The sequence below is a fragment of the Lissotriton vulgaris genome, chromosome 8 (genome assembly GCF_964263255.1).
Source record: "Lissotriton vulgaris chromosome 8, aLisVul1.2, whole genome shotgun sequence".
NCBI lineage: Eukaryota > Metazoa > Chordata > Amphibia > Caudata > Salamandridae > Lissotriton > Lissotriton vulgaris.
Genome location: NC_141696.1, coordinates 533,288,742 through 533,295,327, shown reverse-complemented (window position 1 = coordinate 533,295,327; position 6,586 = coordinate 533,288,742).

The following is a 6,586-nucleotide window of genomic DNA, read 5'->3' as shown; positions in this document are numbered from 1 at the left end:
CCTCGTATTGTAGGCAGTGGAATCTGCAAAAGGCCAACATCATTCGGACCTGTAGCTCACAGAGTATCAGGGAGCGAACGCAATTCCAGGGGAAGCAGATCTTTAGACAAATACATCCAAGAGATCACTCTCTTACCCAACGTAAGATGCACTCCTGAAGGAGAACAATGTAATGTCGCATGAAATCTTTTCAGCAAATCCAAACCCAACAGATTCTCCCCACAACCTGTTGTTAGAATAAGGGGTGCTTCCAATTCACAAGGACTAATAGAAAGAGACGAAGGACTAGAAACCGGATTACGAACTGGGGCGCCAGAAAATCCTACCGAGACATTCATCAAGCCAGACAAAGGTGCGCCAGGGAGTTTAGAGTGTATTATAGAACTCTTAGCCGCACCAGTATCCAAAAGAAAAGGTTCTGACACACCTGATGTAATTACTTCAACATAAGGTCCACTCTGGTCTACTGGAACTGACACTACTCCCTCTCTTTGTCCATGGCTCTCCTAGCTATCATTAAAACCAGCACTCTCACCTTCAACATAATAATCATCCGTGTAGTATTGAGCAGACTGAACAGACGGAACGTTCTGTTGATCAAAATAATTCATAGAATTCTGAGGGGGAAAGGAACGTTCATTATGAGAAAACGTACCACGTCCTCTACCCCTAGATGCTTGTTGAAAACCACCACGGCCTCTCTGACCAGACACACCATTCGTACGTTGTAGCAAAACCAGACAACTATTCTTGAAGTGACCTTCTTCCCTACAGTAAGCACACTGATTAGGACCTAGCGGAAGTCGCGAAGGAAAAGACTCAGGCGTCTGCAACAATCTCTGAAACTGTGGGGGCTGCTGAAACTGGGAAGGTTTCTGACGCTGATTAGAGTGAGGCGGATACGCCTGCTGTAAAAGAACCTTCGTTTTCAATTCTTTAGTCTTCTTGTCTGCTTTATCCTTTTCATCTTTATCTCTATTCTCGTAATATTGTGCAGTAGCCAATATCTTGGCCGAAGAAGAAACAGCCCATGAACTCTCAGAGTCCTTCAACTTATTGCAAAGTTCAGGAAGTAAATTAAAAACAAACTTGTCCACAAACAATCTCTGACCACCTTCCGTACTCCTGTCCTGACCACAGTGATCAATGAATGTTTCTTCGAACCTTGTGAAGAAATCAGACACACTCTCATCTTTCTTCTGTTTGCATGCTGCTAACTTGTCCCAATTCACTCGCATAGGAGGCATCAAAGTTTTCATTAAATTAATAATCCTACCAGGTAATTCTACAACTAAAGGCTCAGGGTTGGCACCTCCTACCTGTCGACCATCTACAGCAACAATATTAACCCACGTATATCCTAACTCTACCGCATGATCCTCGTGACGGATCTTCGCCCACAAAGGTTGAGGAACTACATTACCCAACAACATATCCACATCAGCTAAATTCATAACACAAGCATCAACTGTCTGGGACAACTCCTTGTAGTAACCAGCAGGATTCTTACGGGGGTCAGGCAAAGTCTGCTTAAGAGCCAAGACCTCTGCTCTCTTCCAAGGAACATGTACCCATACACGCTGAAAATGAGCAGGTACTCCTTGAATACCCTGATTAACATTAGCCACAACTTCCACTCTCCATACAGGGGGAACTTCTCTCATCGGGTACTGCTTCACTTTCCTCCTAACAGTTTCAAACAACAACTGAGAAGGAAGTCTACACCTAAACGCAAGAAGCTTCTCTACCGTTTCCTCAACATCGGGACCCACTATTGTCCCTTTAGCAAATTTGGACTGAACATCAAGCACTTCCTGTGGAATCAGACCCAACTCATTATTTTCCCATTCTTCACGAAGGAAAATACACATTACATCAAAAACATACCTTTGCTTAGGCGGATCCCACTGCAAGAAAACATCCATAACCTCTTGAAAATCATACCTAGAAGCATTCAAAACCCATCTACGAGCCAAAAGATCCAACACTGCCTGCTCTTCGGGACCGGGAAGCTGACTACGACTCTGCTTATGTTCCGAAACCAGGGTCATGCTCAGTGACCCAAAGAATGGAGACAAAAGACTAGCAACAGTCTCAGTCATTCGTTTTTGAGTAGAAGGAGAAGAAGTTGACATAAGGACAGGAGACAACGTGTTTTGAGGAGACAAAGACATAGGGTCAGTAGAAAAGGAAGTCTAAGGAGAAGAAGGGAAAGGAGTTTGAGGGAGAACTGGTAGCAAAGCTGGCGGCCCTAGAGAAGGCTACGACGATGGAGGAAGAAGTAACTGTGGAAGAACAGCTGGCAGCTGAACAACACCAGGGGGTTGAACAACTGGGGGTCGCGGAGATGCCGTAGCACTCTGCACATAAGGGGGTGGTAATCTCAAAAATGTGACATCAAAGGATCCTTTTCAGGGTCACTTGTCGCATTCGGAAGAAGAGGTGGCAAAGCCGGATAACATTTGTCAATGGCCATGCAATGCTGTCAATCTAATACCTCAATCGCACGATCTTCTTCATCTTCTTTAAACTGCCTAGCAGCTTGCATTATTGATATATTCTTCTCTTTCCTATCTTTCTTCGCTTGCTTAATTTCTCGCTGTCTGGCTTCCTTACGCCAGAGGTGGAAAGAGTCTAACATCGCCGGCCGGGCTTTCTTCCTAAATAGCGCAACTTCTAGGTTATCTAAAACCTCTGATTCGAAACTACCATGTTGGGGCCATTGTAAGACACCATCTTTCCTGGTGTAGCGGATCCATACTTCATTAAACGTAATTGGACCCACGCCATGCTTTGAATAGAGCTCATAAGTTGAAGTTCCAATCGGAGGTATCGGACACTAATCCTCCAATCAGGAATCCCTTTTACATCTACAACAAAACCATTTCCTAAATTTGCTAAGATCAGGCATCTTATAGCTCACTAATCTAGCTTCAAACTTCAAGGGGTTATCAACACAATATACTTGCAAATATACGAGCCCCTCGGCTTTGGTAATTGCAACAACCAAATCAAAGAAACCAAACAAAGTCGTGGGAGCGACCCACTTGTACTTAACCAAAATGTCTGTCCCGCCACCAGAAGGCCGTCTATCGTCTCCCCTTACAAATCATCGCAAACGGGTCCAAGACAGGGCGACAGTCAGGGCAGCAGTCCTTCGTAGCCGTCGGAAACGGGGAAGCCTCGCAGTAAAGACCTTTGGTCCACAGTCGACATGCAGGGGTCGATGAAGTGGGGGCCCTCCTCCAGAATTTCCTCACGAAGCTCCTCACGATCTTCAGGCTTGACCCGGTACCGCTGAAGTCGCCCCACGTTGGGCGTCAACTGGAGAACCGGGATTTTAAACCCAGCGGCGCCAGGGGCACGCCCAAAGTCTTCGGATTCACCTGTCTTGGTATACAGAGACACGGAATACTTCTGGGTGGCATCAAAGACCAAATTTATTAGCTGCAGCTAGTAACAGAAGTCCTAGAAATACAACACGGTGTACAACTCAGGAGACTGTTCAATTTTGTAAGGCAAGACATCCCTTTTTTATGCCAAAATTCACATTACGAATGCACACCCACTGTGCAAAATTCTAGCCAATAAGGTACATTCTCAAACAAAGTATCACATAGCAAAAACCTCAGTTTACATTGGCCCAACCCACAAGTTAATTATTAGGAATGTCCCAAATCCAATCTCCACAAGCCGGACAAACCCATAATTGAAAGCACAATGCATGTAATGAAAGAGCATAGAAAAAAACCAATGACAGATAGCGAGCAAGATAAGGCATGTGTAAAGAACCTAAAAGTTAACAATGTCCTGAACATTGATTGGCAATCTCAGACAACGATCAACCAAGGAAATTGGCTTAGCGAGGTCAGTTTCAGATGAAGGGGTCAGTTTCTTACAATGCACCTTCGAGTCAAGAAAAAGGCATAGTGAATAAGTGCATGAACAGCGAAGCCCATGCAACTTTGTTCGTTCGGTTACCTCCACGGGCCTACGTGATGGCAACACAAAATGGAGGCACAAACAAAATGGAACCCATATTCGAAACGAAGTCTCTGAATACGTAATGAACTCGCTAGCTAACGTGACGAATTCACTCCATATTAACCGCACTTACTAAATACGGTACAATATCACCAAAATCGTGACGGAACCATGACCTTACGAGACAAGACAGAATTTCACAGAACCTCAATCCTATACCCACACTACCCTTCACTATACCACTTCCCTTCCTCCCAGGGGCACTTTGAACATTTTTTTCATATATATTTATGAAACGTGTGCGGTAATCAAAACATGTCTACATTGTGAATAAACAACAATGTATGTCAATTGACTGTATTTTCTACTAATTTTGCTATACATTGTGTATATTTGGTTATCTATTGCTGGGACCCCCTTTCTCAGTCCTATCAGTACCCAGGTCCCAGTGACTTATATTGGGTGAACCCTTTCTATATACACTGCCGAATAGCTCAGCAGGGCTCAGATCGGGGCTACAGAAGCGGTGCCTTGGCTGCCAGACAGTTCCACTTATGCTCATTAGCACTCTCAGCCAGTGAGCTGACCTTTTAATGAGTACCGGTACTCTCCTCAGGCAGTAGAGAAGTGCCAGTACTCAGAGTGACAAATCCAAGAAGTGCCAGTACTCCGTACAGGTGAGTACCGGCCCATTTAAGGCACTGGCTGAGACGACTGCTGAGTTTTTACCTCCACCGTGTTGTCTCCTGGCCTCTCCTTCTGCTGTGCTCTGGGAGTGCATGGGGACTGTCGAGGGAGCTGCTGGATGTTGGGATATGTTATATAGCCTCCTAGACTCCGTGAGTATGGTGTGCTGCCGGGAGCCCTGATTGCTGGGCTTTTTGGGCTCCCGTTCAGCCTTTCTTGATGTCTCAGTGATTTTACGAGTGTGCTCTTTGCCACTGCTGCCGCATTTCCTGTGATGTCTGGTTTCTACTGGTTTTTGTCTCACGTACTCCCGGTGCTTGGAGGAGGTGCGTTGCATGGGCGGTCCTGCTTGGACTGCCATAGTGTTCAGCATGGCTGCAGCCTCTCACTAAGATGTTGGCCTGCTTGCGTTGCCTATCGCGGCCTGATGAGTTGCCACATTTTCTGCCGGTGGGCATCCTTGGGCTGGAGCATGATGTGGGATGCCCTGCCCCTGCTACATTCTGTACGTGCCGGGCGACGTTTGACAGCAGCTTATGTAGCTGCTCTGTCAGTTCACGTGCTGAGGCTGGTTGAATGCGGTTTTGTCTGCTTCTGGGTGATGTACTTGTGGATGCACTCTGCTGATGGTGTTCTGTCATTCTGTCAGTGGGTCGGTATGGGGAATCAAGCTAGTAACAGGCATTGCTGTCCGCTTTCTTGGTCCTTCTCGGGTAGTCCGGATTCAGCCCTTTCCATGAAGCAAAGTAAAGGGGGTGATGGCGGCCGGCTGAGGAAGTTACTTTTGGAGACGTTCTCTGCTATGAAGCAGAATAGTAAGAGGGCTGTTGCTCACTCTGTAGAGAAGCACGGCCTCTACTCTGACATTTCCAGTTCGAATTCTTCTGATGAGTTCTCCTTGGGTTCTGTGGACCTTAAAGGGAAATATATCTCTAAGGATATGTTGTCAGACATTCTTTCCCATATGAGTGACAATATGGGTTTCTCCAGATGAGGTAGCCAGCATGTCCAAAGACCTGGATTTGCCACAGTTTCAGAAGCATCCTACTAAGTTTGTGATGGACATTGTTTTAAAGGCGTGGAAGTATCCCGAACACTTCATGAGGCCTCGCTTCATGTCTAAACTGTACCCCTTGAGAGACATGAAGGATACTATTCATGAGTCAGCTCATGTGGACTCTACTGTGGCCAGTCTGGTGGGGTGTCCATCCATAGCTAAGGATAATGTCCTGAAGGATGGGGCAGATAAGAAGATTGACTCCTCTTTGAAGAAGGCTTATGCGGGGTCCCATCTTGCCATTCGTTCTGGGGTATATGGAGCACAGCCTTTGTCTGGCTCCAAATCTTTGTTCTCTACAATGCAGGACGGTGGGCAATGTCCTGAGTTATTGGAGTCCATGGAACGTCAGGCTGAGTTCATTTCTGACTTTGCATTTGACTTTGTGTCTGCTTTATCCTGTTTTGCTGCCAAACGTAGTTTGTTGCTGAAGGGGTGAAACACGGCTGCTGCTCTACATTCCATGGCTTAAAGGTTGCCGTTTACTGGTCCTCCTGCTTTTTGGAAAAGAACTTGAGGAGAAGTTGCATCGGGTTTTCAAGTAGCGGAAGCAATCCTTTTCTTTGCAAAAGCAGTAGCATAATAAGGGCGCTTTCTTTTTCTCTGTGAAGTCTTTTCATCAATCTTCTAGCCAGCAGAGGAATAACTTCAGGAACCAGAAGACCCCAGGGGAAGGTTCGGATTATGCCACCTTCCAAGCAAGGTCTGAAGAAATTATATCTTCATTCTCAGGGGTGTTACTTATAGAATAAAGAACTTGGCACAGAAGCTGAAATATGAAAAGACATCTTTATTAAACTTAAATAAGTGAGACTACGTCGCCCAGAAGCCTTAGCAACTGAATGAGGCAGTCTGAGG